The sequence below is a fragment of the Panthera pardus genome, unplaced genomic scaffold, assembly GCF_024362965.1.
Source record: "Panthera pardus isolate Hobbes unplaced genomic scaffold, ASM2436296v1 HiC_scaffold_8, whole genome shotgun sequence".
In the NCBI taxonomy this organism is placed as follows: Eukaryota; Metazoa; Chordata; class Mammalia; order Carnivora; family Felidae; genus Panthera; species Panthera pardus.
Genome location: NW_026527013.1, coordinates 4,245,175 through 4,259,196, shown reverse-complemented (window position 1 = coordinate 4,259,196; position 14,022 = coordinate 4,245,175).

Below are 14,022 nucleotides of genomic sequence, written 5' to 3'. Positions count from 1 at the left end.
TGGGGGTGGCCCTTGTTTATAGCATCCAGCCCCCCGCCCCCTCCCCAACACACACCTTTGCCTGGGACACCACCTCCAGCCCCAGCAGCCCCTGCTCGGGGCAGTGAAGGACCTTTCCAGAGAAGAGCGGTCCCCTGCCCCCATCCCGAGCTTGATGAAGCCATTTCCAGCCCCAAGCAGTCTGGTCTGGAACCGAGAAGAACTCAGAAAGGGCCTGGGGACGAGGGGGGTGGAGGGAGAGTCTGAAGATCCAAGGCTGCAGAGGTCCTGGGAGATGTGCGCGAGAGGGACGGGCGTTCTGCGCAGATGGCAGCCTGATCCGCGAGCGGCACGGCCAGTGCGTGATCGAGGAGGGGGTCGTGTTCCCACCAGGGGAGACCTCTGGGGCAGTGGGACACACTCTCCCCAAAGACCCCCTCCCTGGAGGCACACCGCCCAGTGGGAGCAAGTCTGCAAGGGCTGCCTCAGCCCTGCAGTCTCAGCCGGGGGTCTCGGCCAAGAAACCGGGAGTGGCTTAAATGAGACAAAGGAGCCTGCGAGAGCCTCTCCCAGGCTCCAGTTGGTACTCTTAGCCCATCTAATCCTTGCAGCAGCCCTCAGAGGGAGCTCTCACTGGTCCTGTTTTACAGATGAGGAAACCGAGGCCCAGAGAGCAGGCCCGGCTCACAGCAGGCACGTGGCGTTAGTTCTGTGGTTATTACTCGCCGTTGTTGGGCAACATGTCTCTGAAACACTTCCCAAGCGGTCGTGATTGGGGTACAAGCAATCCAGTGGGACAAGGCCAAGTGGTCTCAAAAGCAACACTCCCCACCGATTCCTTTAAAAAGCTATGTTGGTGGGGCGCCTGGGTGGCTCAGTCGGTTGAGCGTCCGACTTGGGCTCAGGTCATGCTCTCGCAGTCTGTGGGTTCGAGCCCCGCGTCAGGCTCTGTGCTGACAGCTCGGAGCCTGGACCCGGCTTCAGATTCTGTGTCTCCTTCTCTCTCTGCCCCTCCCCCGCTTATGCTCTGTCAAAAATAAATAAAACAAAAAAATGATAATTTAAAAAGCTATGTTGGATGTGGGCTGGGGTGCCTTTTGGTCCGGGGTGGGACATACCAGTCTATCTTTTGAGAGGGGCCCATAGGGCCTGAGGGGCTAATTCTTTCTCCCTCTCACCCCTTTGTGAGTCCACAGTCTTTTTTGTTTGTTTGTTTTTAATAATTTATTTATCACCGGGGAGAGCGCAGGCAGGCCAACAGCAGTGAGCCTGATGCAGGGCTTGAACTCACGAACTGAGAGATCATGACCCGGGCTGAAGTCTGACGCTCAACCGACTGAGCCCCCCAGGTGCCAGAGTCCGGAGTCTCGAGATCCACTCTGGATCTCCAGGACCCCAAGCAGGGGCCAGCCCCCATCATCACCCTCCTGCAACAGCACACTGTCCTCCCCCGACAACGTCTTCTCCGAAGCAGCCACCAGAGGGTGGCCATGAGCATCCCAGTCCTACCCTCTGCCCACAGTCCTCCAGGGCTCCCACCTCCCTCAGAGTCAAAGTCTGAGGCCCACAAGGCCCTGCGTGACCTGCCTGTCCCCTCCCTACCTTCCCCTCCTCCCTCTCCTTGCCCGCTCTGCTGGCTGTTCCTGCAACACGCCAGGCCCAGGGCTGCCCCAGGACCATTGCTCTGCTGTGCCGTCTGCCTGGAACCCTCTTCCCCCACGTGTCCCCACAGCTGCCCCCTCACTTCCTTCGGTTCTCAGCCCAAATGTTACCTCCTCACTGAGGCCTCCCCGAATCCCCACACACACTTTACCCTCTTCTTGTCTTTGCCCATAGAACCTCGAAGCTTCTGGATCCCACATCATCATCATCATCATCATCATCATCATCATCATCACGTGTATTGTTTAATGGGCTGTGTATCTCCTTGAGGGACTTATCCTGGCTGTCACACCCTTGGGTCAACAACCAGCCTAGGAACACAGCAGGACTCCATAAGTATGTGGCCCAGCCCTGCTTCCTGAGTGCCGGCCCTGGTCAGGGTCCCGTTCACTACATCCCCATTCGATGACAGCTGTGGGGGGCGGGGCAGGAGAAACCATCCATACCCAAATCTCAAGTCAAGAGTCGAAATTCACTTACACATATTGACCGAGAACCTACATGTGCCATGCACGGTCTGGGGCCTGGGTGGGGGTCACATCAACCAACAGCACCAATGACCTCGCTCCTTGCCGGGGGGACCCAAAGCCTGGTCTTGAAGGGAAAAAGGAAAAGAGCAGTTTTTTAAAATGAGCAAACAGGGGGCGCCTGGGTGGCTCAGTCGGCTAAGCATCCGACTTCAGCTCAGGTCACGATCTCGCAGTTCGTGGGTTCAAGCCCCGCGTCGGGCTCTGTGCTGACAGCTCAGAACCTGGAGCCTGTTTCAGATTCTGTGTCTCCCTCTCTCTCTGACCCTCCCCCGTTCATGCTCTGTCTCTCTCTGTCTCAAAAATAAAAAATAAAAATGTTTAAAAAAATTAAAATAAAATAAAATGAGCAAACAGGCAAGCATGTTTTACACAGAACTGTGCTTGAGAGAGAGAGAGAGAGATCATGCTGACACAAAAGGCAGGAAGGTGGGGGGAGGTCTCTTTAGCTAAGGGTGCTCAGGGAGCTCCCAGAAGAAAGCAGCCTTGGGGTGCTGTGGAGGAAGGGTGTTCCAGGCAGAGGGAACAGAGAAGGTGGAGGTCCTGAGGCTGGGTTGAGCCCGGTGCACTGCCCCAGTAATAGCTAGGAGGCCATGCGACAGGGGGCGACGCACCATGGGATCCTCGTGAAGGGAGGAGAGGGGCCAAAGTCAGGTCATGTTTCCCAGGTGGGACACAGCAAGTCAAGGCAGAGATTGCCGTCCAGGGGGTCCTGCCTCCTAGGATACCAGGAAATCCGTCCTGCCATTTCTCTTGTCCTGGCAAAGACCCCACCCAGAGCCGCACCTGCCCATGTGAACACACCCAAAAAGGCTGCCCTGGGAGGGGGGGCCTGAGCCCTGAATGCCTTGGGGCATCAGACAGCTGTGCCCACAGGTCCTCATCATGGAGGGGCGGGTGGGGATCTTCCGACTGCGTTCTGGTGGGGAGCCTCAGCCAATGTCACCACCTCAAAGCCTAAAGCCAGGCTGGTCCCCTCACTTCGGGGGTTTCGAAGTCAGGGGCAGAACTTGCCCCCCTAAAACCCCTGTCTGGCTTGACATCTAGGGCTCAGAACACAGCAGAGCCCCCACCCCCAGTTCTGTGGATACAAGGCAGCCACAGCCAGAGGGTGGCTTTGCTGGTGGGGAAACTGAGGCACAGAACAGTCACCACCCCCCGAGACGTCTCGCAGTTCCCCTGCAGTTATCTATCCCTCACCCTTTACTCTGGTCCTCCTCGGATTAGGCAGCTCCCAGCCCCGTGTGGGGTCCCTCCTCAGAGCCAGCCAAGCGGCCTGGGGGCTTCACGGAGGGCTGGGTGGTCGGCCCCAGCTCAGCCCCAGCTCAGCCCCTCTCTCGCACCTCCAGGAGCCCCGCTGGGCTCTGAGCATTCCCTGAACCAGGGGAGGAAAGGTGTGAGCCAGGGCAAGGCTCTGGGGGGGACCATACAGGCGGGCGGGAGGGCTCTCAGCCCAGTTGGAGGGGAAACCCATGGCCCGGCCTAAAGTTCTCCCTCCTTTCTGAGAAACCCATCCAAATGCTTTTATTTTACTATTCCCCCCCCCCCCACAGCAGCCTTGCTAAAACACAGTCTACAGTTTCTTTTTTTCAATAGGTAAAACCGACAGAGACCACAGAATTTACAATATGCCAAAGGGTGTTCCAAAAAAATACCTCTCTCCCCAGCCACCACCCCCCCGACACACACCCTGCCGCCCTCCCCAGAGGCCGCCAGCCCGGTTTCTGGTTTCTCCTTCCAGCAATGTTCCATGCCGAGGCAAACGTGTCTGTATATTTTCTTTTCCTCCCCCAGCGAGTAGATCGCACCGCCCCTGCTGTTTCGTAGGCCCGAGTCTGGTTTCCTGACGGTAACACATCTTGGATTTCGTCCTGCACAGTAAAGACTCGGGTCTCTTGCTTTTAACGGCTGCATAATATTTCATCCTGTGGCTACATCGTCATCCCCTTCAAAGGACATTCCTCGGTTCCCAGGTTTTTGCTACCGGCCCCAGTGCAGAGTTGAAGGAGCGCCTGTTATACACGGTTTGCATGTTGCTGAATACAGCCGCCCGCTTCCCGAACTTGTTTAAATTAACGAACTTTCTTTTCTAGAGCGGCTTTAAGTTTGCAGAAGAAGCGAGTAGGGGGCAGGGAGTTCCTCTCTACCAACTCCCCTCCCACAAGCACACACACGCCACACACTGTGGCCCCTTTTGCAGTCTTGCATTACTGTGATACCTTTGTTACAACTGATGGTCCTGTATTGATACGTTGTTATAAACGAAAGTTCAGAGTGGGACACGCGGTTCCCTGGTGGTGATGTGCATTCATTCATTGGGTCTGGCCAAATGGATCATGGCAGGTAGCCACCTTCGGGATCACGCAGCGTCGTCTCACTGCCCCCCCCCCCCCCCAGATCGTCCGGGCTCTGTCCCTTCATCCTTTCCCACCCGCCCCCACCGGCGCAGACGCCGATCTCTTCACTGTCTGCACAGCTTTGCTTTTCCAGAATGTCACGGAGTTGGAATCATACAGTGTGTAGCCTTTTCAGGCCGACTGCCTTCTAGGGATAGGCATGTAAGTTTCCTCCGTGTCTTTTTGTGGCTCAATGGCTCGTTTCTTTTTAGCGTTGAATGACATTCCGTTGTCTGGATGTCTCACAGTTTGCCCACTCGCCTACGGAAGGACGTTCCGGGTTGCTTCCAAGTTTTGACAATTACGACTGAGGCTGCCATAAACATCCGTGTGCAGGTTTTTGCGTGGACATAAGCTTTCAGCTCCTTCGGGTAAATACCGGGGTGGGGTGTGCAGTTGCTGGATCGGATGATAAGAGCACGTTTAGTTTTCTGAGAAACCTCCGCAGATGCCTTCCAAAGTGGCCGGGCCATTTTGCATCCGTACCAGCAGTGAAGAAACGTCACTCTGCGTCCTTGCCAGCATTTGGGGTTGTCAGAGCTCCAGATCTTGGCCGTCGCAATAGGTGTGTGCAGTGGTATCTTGTCTAAATGTTTAAATAACCATTTGCTGGGGCGCCCGGGTGGCTCAGCGGGTCAAGCGTCCGACTTCAGCTCAGGTCGTGATCTCATGGTTCATGAGTTCGAGCCCCGCGTCGGGCTCTGTGCTGACAGCTCAGAGCCTGGAGCCCGCTCTGGATTCTGTGTCTCCCTTTCTCCCTCGCTCACGCTCTGTCTGTCTCTCTCTCTCAAAAACGAATAAACGTTACAAAAAATTTTTAATAAATAATCAATTGCTGATGCCTCCTTCCGGGAGCCAGGCACGGTCCCGATACCTTTAACATGATTTCGCTGCAATTCAGCCTAGGAAGGATGTGCTGTTACCCCGTTTTACAGATGGAGAGAACAAGGCTCAGAGAGGGATAGCTGCTTGCCTGGGGTCTTACAGCAAATGAGGGTAGGGCCAGGGCCTTGTGGCTGATTCCAGAGCACTTCTGCCTGCAGTGTCCCAGGCCCCGTGCTGGGCACTGGGGACACAGTAGTGACCAAGGTAGATCCCGTCTAGTGGGTCTGGACCCTCCCAAGGCTCACAGTCTAGTGGGGGAGACAGACATGTGACCGGGCAGTTCCAACTCAGGCTGACTAGGACTGTAATGGGGTTGCACAGGCAGAGGACGACCCACAGGAGCCACCTGGCCTGGGTGTGCAGGGAGGCTTCCCGGAGGAGGGGGTGCTGAAGCATGCAGAGGAGCTTCCCAGGAGAAGGGGAAAAGAGTGACGCAGGCAGGAGGAACAGCATGGAGGGTGGCTCAGAAGAAAGAAAGGGCCGTAAGCCAAGAGCACAGGCTCCGGCATGGGAGAGTCCCGGTTTCCTACCCCACGGGTAGCCATTCAGCCCCTTCCCTGGGCCTCGGTCTCTGCTCTTCAGCATGGCTGTGGGGATTCAGTAAACCCCCGTGGGTAGCACACTCGGCTGGGGCTGGTCCGTGGCGAGCCAGAGGGTGGGAGGAAGCCAGGAGAGCCAGAACAGCCCTCACCCCTGGCCCAGGAGGACCCCGCCCGAGGGAGGAGGGGGACAGGTGGAGGGAATAGAGAAAAGCAGCAGACATACAGCCCCGGGTCTCCCGTCTCCACGTAAAAGGAAATGGCAGGGTGTGGGTGGAGGTCTGCTTCTTTCCCCTGAATGCCCCCCCCCGCACCCCCCTGCCCCCACTCACTCTCTGGCTCCCATTAGTGAGGCCACCTGCTGCGGGGGCCTCGGTCCCAGGCATTCCCCTGCCCACACTCTGCCCCGGTGACCACCATTAAAAATGAATAATGAGCCAGAGCAGGTGGGACCCGGAGGCCGCGGAGTGTGAGACAGAGAGCCCCCCCCCACCTCGGACCCCTCTCCATCCCACTCCCTCCCGCCCTCTTCTCCAGCCCCTGGGAAACTCATCAGAGGTCCCTTTGCTGAGAGGCCATCCGACCACCTTCTGTGGCTTCTATTCAGCCTCCTCATTACCTGCCCGCCCTCCCCGGACGCCCGTTGCCCCGCCAGCTAAAGTCATCAGACTAAGCAAACAAGAATACAGATGGCCGGTTAAGTTTAAACCTCAGGTAAACAATGAACGACATTTTACTGTATGTTAGCATCCGTCCCATCCAATCTGTGGGACACACTTACACTAAAACATGATCCATTGTTTCTCCGAAGTTCAGATTCAGCTGGATGCCATCTGGCAGCCTTTCCTAATCCCATCTGGATGGATGACGGGCCTCAGTTGTCCTTCCTGCATTATGGGTGAGTACCCATTGACCAGTCAGAGGGACCCTGCCCCCAGGGCATGCGGGGGTGGGGGGGAGGTGGCTCATGTCAGCTGGGTCCTCCGCTTAGATGCTGGCCTTGAGGCTCCAGGGGGGGCCCGGTAGGATGGGAGAGGTTGAGTCCACAGTGGATGTGTCGTACTTTGGGTGCTGGAGCTGTCACTCAGGTGAGGTCCCTGGGGGAGAGGAAAGGAGGGGCCGCACGCGGCCTCCCGCAAGTAGCCACCGAGTGAGGTCTGTTATCTCCCCGACCTTCCGCACAGCCCCGATGGTGCGGGCGCAGTCCCCGAATCCCAGCCCCGGCCCTTGCAAGCCCTAGGACTTTGAACCAAGCGTTCTCTCTGCGCCTCAGTCTCCTCGCCTGCCGTATGGGGACACCACCGCTGCTGCCACCCGGACCCAACCATCGGGGCCATTGAGAGGATGAAATGCATTCACATATTCGAGGAGCCTGTCCTGGCACAACGCTGGCCCTCACTTAAGTGATGGCCTGTTCTGGCTTCTCTCCCGGTCCCAGAGGGAGGGGCTGAGCGGGAATCAGAGGCTAATTTTAGCTCTGATGACACCCCCTGGCCGCCTGCCTTGTCCAAACATCCTCAGCCAAGCGTGAGGTTCAGAGCATCCCTCCCCAACCTCTGACATCCAAGGAGCCTGTTTATTCGTTCCTGTTGGCCAAAGCATTCCTGGCCTGCCTGCGCCTGCCGTCCGGGCACCATCCCCACGTCGCCTGCCCTGTGTCACCCAGGGTCAGGGACATCTCACCTGCAGGCTGCCTGGAGACGGCCAGCGGCAGGGCAGTCAGGGTGGGGGGCAAGGAAGAGGATGGGCGAGGGTCACTCCTGCCCCAAAGTCTGGCGTCCCCCAGAGGCTTCATTTGTCATTTCCCAAGTAAGATCCCCAACTTCTGTCCCTGTCGACTCAGATGCTGTAATTCATCCAGGACCTGCTTCCCGAGTACCTACTGGGGACCCAGAGGCTGTCCCCACAGGGCTCCTGGTCTTGGGCGGGGAGGCAAGGACGAGCCAGGAAACAGGAGAATGCTCTGGCGGTGCTTAGTACTTTCCATTCCTTTGTTCGTTCGTTGGTTGGTTCATTCATTCATTCATTCACTCATCCATTCATCCAAGGCATGTTTATTGAGGTCCTCCTGTGTGTCGGCCACCGTTCAAGGTGCTGGGACTCAGCAGGAAGGAAACAAAGCAGGCCAGGATCCCTCCTGGAGCTGACATTCTGGTGGGAGAGAGGCAGGAGCAAATGATATAAATAAGTCAAATGCATGGCCCAGTGAAATGGTGGTAATTGTGGTGGAGGAAAAGAAAGCAGGAGAGGGGTCGGGGAGTGCTGGCGGGGGCAGACGGAAAGACAGCGATTCAAGGGAGCCACATCTGAGGAAGCCATATGGGTATCGGGGAAAGAGTTCCAAGCTGAGGGAATAAATAGCACATGCAAAGGTCCTGGGGTATGACGAGTGAGGAGGCACGTGGGGAGACGCAGCAGGACCTGGGCCAGGCTTTGCCCCCGAGACCGATGACAGCCCCTGGAGGGTCTTGAGCAGAGGGGACGGAGGAGATGTCGCCTGAAATTTCACCATCCGGCTCTACCTTTTTTTCGCAGGCCAAGTCCTCGACCCGGCACCCTCCAGCCTGAGGGGAGGGCCGGGGTCGCAGCTGGGCCGGGGAGCCCGAGCGGCTGCAGGTGGAGTCCCACTGTCGATTAGGTCTTCCTGGCCAGGAACATTCGGAGAGCCAGGGTAAGGGGGGAACGGCCGCCCGCCGGAGCAGGCCGGGGGGTTGGGGGGTGGAGGCAGGGCAAATTCTGGGCACATCCTCTGCACGTGGCGTCTCTATCTGCGCCCTGCGGGGCCAGGCCCGGTGCCCGGGTCGCTGGCATTCCTGGCTCAGGTTTCCGCCAGTGGAGGGACAGGTGTCTTAGAATGCTGGCTGGAAGACATCCTCCAAAAACAAACAAAATCTACGCTTTCCTGTCTCCTTGTCCCAACAGATCTCTGAACCATTCTCCGTCTTGCAAAACACCTTCGTTGGCTTTTCTGACTCTAAAGCCGCCACACACGAGCTCCCACAAAACCTTCCCGGAGTGAGAGGGGGATAAAAGGGCCCTTTGTTCCCCAGCCCCCAGTATTCCCTGGAATTTTCTGTCTCCTGACACCGGGCGGCAGGGATGCACCTAGGCACTATTGTTTCTTCGCGCACGGTTTTGCAACGGCTTTTTTCCACTCGACAATAGAGGGCCCCACAGCTTTTATTTCCAGAAATCGGAAAATGAAGCGTGTCCAGCCCCCGCCTCCTCACCCACCGCACGCTGAAATTTAAGCCACGTGAACCGGGAAGGCCAGGGTGCCAGAGGAGGGCGCAGCCCGACGGGCCGGGGGGCCGGGGTGCAGAAAGGCGGAGGGGGGTGGGCAGCACAGGGATGCCAGGTTTCTGTCACCTTGCACTCCCCCCGCCCCCGCAGAGCAGCTCCCAGCACCTGACAATGGGCAGGAGGAGGCTGCGTTCTTGAGAATATCATCGGAGGGGGAAACTGAGGTCCAGAAAGGGCCAGGGGCCCAGGCCTGGGGGTTTCCAGCCCCTGCCTGCAATTCTGCCCCCGCAGGGACCCTTGAGGATCGCAGGAGGGTGATGGTGGTGTGCCAGCCCACCTGAAGAGGGTGCCCGGGTTGCTTCCTTTTGCAAAGAAGATAACTAAAGCCCAGAGAGGTGATGTAACTCACCAAAGGTCACACAGCTGCCAGAGGCCAAAGTCTGTTCCCCGAGGGACGCCTGGGCGGCTCAGTCGGTTGGGCATCCGACTTTGGCTCAGGTCATGATCTCATGGCTTGTGAGTTCGAGCCCCGCGTCAGGCTCTGTGCTGACAGCTTGGAGCCTGGAGCCTGCTTGGGATTCGGTGTCTCCCTCTCTCTCTCTCTGCCCCTTCCCTGCTCATGCTCTGTCTCTCTCTCTCAATAATAATAAATAAATTAATTAATTAAAACATTAAAAAAAAGAAAAAAACGAAGTCTGTTCTCCAAAGCTCTTGTGGTCAAGAGCTCTGAGGTCGGACAGACAGGTCTACCACTTAGGAGCTACAGGTGGATTCGGACTTTAAATGGGGGCTTCCAGAACATCCCAGAACATTCTAGCGTTGGGGGAAATTGCTGCTGTCCAGAGAGAGCAAGAGCCAAGGGAGACAGGGTGGCTTTTTTTGTTTGTTTTTTGTTTGGGGGGGGATTTTTGGTTGAGGGGGAAAAGGTAAACCCTGGGCACTTTCTGAGCCTCGGTTTCCCTGTCTGCACAGTGGGCACTTGGGAATCCTTGGCAGTGCCTTCGACTGGGGCCAGGTGAGGGGATAAAGGGACACTGATGGGTGAGGGTATGGGGGCCCTGGGGGACCTCTGCCAAGCCCGCCGGTAACCCCAGGGCTGCTCGCCTGCCACCCACATTCCACGCCTGGGGCCGCCCTCCTCACTCGCTGGCCGCAAGCCAGGGTACCTGGGAGGCCAGCCCAGGGCATCCTTGCAGGCGGGGGCAGGGCCGGTCCCTGGGGTGGGGGGCACAGGCTGGAGCCTAGGGACCCCTTCGTCCCTGGGGCCACTGCCTCCAATTGAACTGATGTGTGGGAGCTGAACATCTCCCTCTTTCTGGAATTTTCTCTAAGCCTCAGAGGGGAACCTTACTTGGGCCCCAGCCACCTGGGCCAGTATCAGGGGAGGTGCCCCCGTCATACCCAAGCACCACGCCTGCAACCCCCATCACCTTCTCATGTGGCTCAGATCACACATCCCAGGCCAAGGGGGCCCCCACCAGCCACCCTTGGCTCACAGCCCTCAAGCCCCCGGGGAAAGAAATTTCCAGCCGGCTGGCAACTCCGTCACCCACCCCGCCTAGGGAGCAAGGCGCTGGGGGGTCCGATGCAGGCAGAGACACCAGTTGGGGGGTACAGACAGCCCCGCCTCATCCCACACACCCGTGCCAGCTTGTCCTGAGCCTGAAGGAGGGGGTCCCCCCAGTCTGGGCTCTGGGACCAGTTTCCTTCCTAGGGAGGCCTGCCCAGGCTAGGCAAGCCTTGCCCAGGGAGGGTCAGGAGATCTCTCAGGCCACACAGCAAGTTCAGGATAAGCACCAGCTCCCTCTGGCTTTGGGCAGGAGGGGGTCCTCTGACCCCAGGAGCTGGTGTTCGGTCCAGCTGCATATCCTGAGGCCCATAGGTTCAAATCCCAGCCCCACATCTGACTTCCCAGCCTTGTGACACAGGCAATAAAAATATCAATAGAGTGTGAAATAAAATTATAGGCAGAACAGGTGGCTTGAGGCTGTAAAAGTAAATGAAAAGAGGGAGAGTGGCCAAAGGCTCCCGGAAGCAGGTTGAGAAGGAAGAGGGTGAGGGCAGGGTAGGGTGTTCCGAGCGGGAGGAACCAGGGCAAAGGACACTGAGCCAAATGTGCACGGCGGCTGCCAAGGACGACCACTGTGCCAGCTGGGGTGGTTTGGGAGGTGACCTGTCCCCGACCCCTGTGACACCCAGGGGTTTCCTTTCCGGCCCCTGCGGAATGGCAGGACTCAGAGGGAGGGGTGGGCAGAATTGTAGTGACCAGGAGCCGCCCAGGCCTCCCATGAACCCCAGTCACCAACTTCCCCTGCTCTGTGGCTGGGGTGCCTGAAGTCAGGGGCTCAGCCTGGCTACAGTCACTGACCCCAGGAGCACCTCCAGCCTCCTGTTGCCTGCTGGGGTGCCCAGGGAGGCAGCTTCTGGGGGCTGGTGCGTGGAAAATCTCCGTCAGCACCCCTCCTGCTCCAGTCTGCACCCCACCCATGACTTAGTGACTGACGTCTAGAGCCCAGGTGGACCACAGGGGTCTTGGGGTCCTGGGGCAGAGTTGTGTGTGGGACCCTCTGTGGAGAGCGTCTATCTGTGGACTGCCTCCATCCACCTCGCTGGCCACTGGTGACAAGAGCATCTGAACCAGGGGGCCCAGAAGCAGGTGGGAGGGGAGTGGCGGGGAGGACCGCCCGCGGGACAGGAGCAGCAGGGAGGACCTCCATCGGGCTGCCGTCCCAGCCCATCAGGAGCTTCAGGCGGAGGCGTCTCGAACCTCGCTGGCCCGGTCCCGGGGGCAGACAAGGCTGCTCCTGGCTCCTCTAGGGCATCTCACAGTGTCTGATCAGTGACTTCCACAGCAGAGCCACCCTGCTTGGATCCTCCCCTAGATGGGGTGCTCCTTCCTTCCGGAGACAGTGACGGCGAGCACCGCCGGCGATGCTGGCACATGCCCACACGCCCAGTGTGCCCGAGGAGGGACAGCGAGGCTCTGAGAGGGGCAGCGCCCCGTCCCAGATCCCTCGGTGGCTGAAAGGCAAGACCAGGGCTCCCACCCAACACCGTTACAGACCTACGCAGCCAAGCGTCGATCGCAAATGTGGAACAGACGGGACCTTATGGCCCCCCACTAGACACCTGCCTTGGGGGGGTCTATTTTTCATTTTTTTCAGAAGATTGTATTTTTAAGTAATCTCCACCCACCGTGTGGCTTGAACTCACAAACCTGAGATCAAGAGTCATGTGTCCTACCGACTGGGCCAGCCAGGCACCCCCCGCCCCAGGGTTTAAACCCTTGAGATACAACTGTTTTCTTTGTGGTTTTTTTAAAGTGTTTATTTGTTTTGAGAGAGAGAGCAAGTGGGAGAGGGAGGGAAGGAGGGAGGGAGAGAGAGAGAGAGAGAGAGAGAGAGAGGATCCCAAGCAGGTTTCACACCGTCAGTGAAAAGTCCAATGCGGGGCTCGATCCCACGAACCGTGAGATCACCACCTGAGCCGAAACCAAGAGTCGGAGGCTTAACCGACTGAGCCCCCCAGGCGCCCCTGCAACCTGATTTCTGACTCTGTCTTCAAGCTTGTCTTGTTCTTCCGGCTTTTGTGTCCTCCTGGCCTGGCTCTCAGCCCAGCAGGGAAAGCAGCACAGTGTGGCCAAAGCTATGACGGGGAACATCGGCAGCGGCGGGAGCCAGAAGCAGGATGTGACCCGGCTGGGAGGGCAGGGGGAGGCAATCCAGGGAGGCTCCCTGGAGGACAGATCGGCCCCGCAGCCTGCAGGACGACTAGGCTGTAACAAGGTGGCAGGGAGCACAACTCTGCTTCCGGCAGATCAGCATGAGTCACCGGCGGCTCCTTAGCGCATTTGAGATTCTAAGTGACTAGGACGAGGACTGCTCCTCGGGCCCTCGGTCTCCCCGTCAGCAGCGTGGCTCTGGGAAGGCTGAGGTGTCACCCTATCAAGGCTTGGCCGTGGTCCCAGTACACGGTGACATTAAGACCGAAAGCTCCGTGAGTTATATCTTAATAAGTCACCAAATACTTCAGGAGTAGATTTGGGTCGGCCTCCTCTGTAAACGCCCGGCCCTGCGCGGCCTCCAGCCTCCCAAACGTCCACCGGCCCCACTGGCCCAGGATGGCTAGACATTTGGATGACAACACTCCAGGCAGTAGGAAGCTGCCTCATGGAAACGATGTCTCCTCTGGACGCAGGGAAGGGATGACACCTGAGAGGCAGACCTCAGGCCTTGACCAGCCTGCAGCAGCCTCCTCCCTGCGGTCTCCCTGCCTCCTCTCTCCCCTGTGTGTCGAGCACTGCCTGGCTGACCATGGCCACAACACGGCTCCGTGTGGCCTGGCCTCCGCACCAGCTCTGGCCTCCCCTCCTGCTCGGGAAGACCCAGCCTTACTGAATCCCTCCATTCCTCTGTTCCTTGCTGCCTCGGGGCCTTTGCACAGGCTGTTCCTCTGCCCAGAAAGCTCTTCCCTCCTTTTTACAAAAAGAACTTCTAAGGGGCTTTAGGTCACAGCTCACACATCCAGGAAGGCCAGACTAGCCCCATCTTCCTCACTGGTTGCAAGTTATAGTTTTATGCTGGCTTACGATTTCCTTATGGCTTTGTTTTTCGGGTTTTTTGTTTTTTGTTTTTTTTTTTTTTAACCCGCTTGCTTCCTGCAATATCCCTGGGGCCTGGAATGTAGCCAGAAGTCAAGAAATGTTCATTGAAGGGCTAAACATAGGAGTGGGATGTGGGGGAACTAATGGGTAGCTGGACATTCTGCTCACCTGCCCCTCTCCACCCTCTA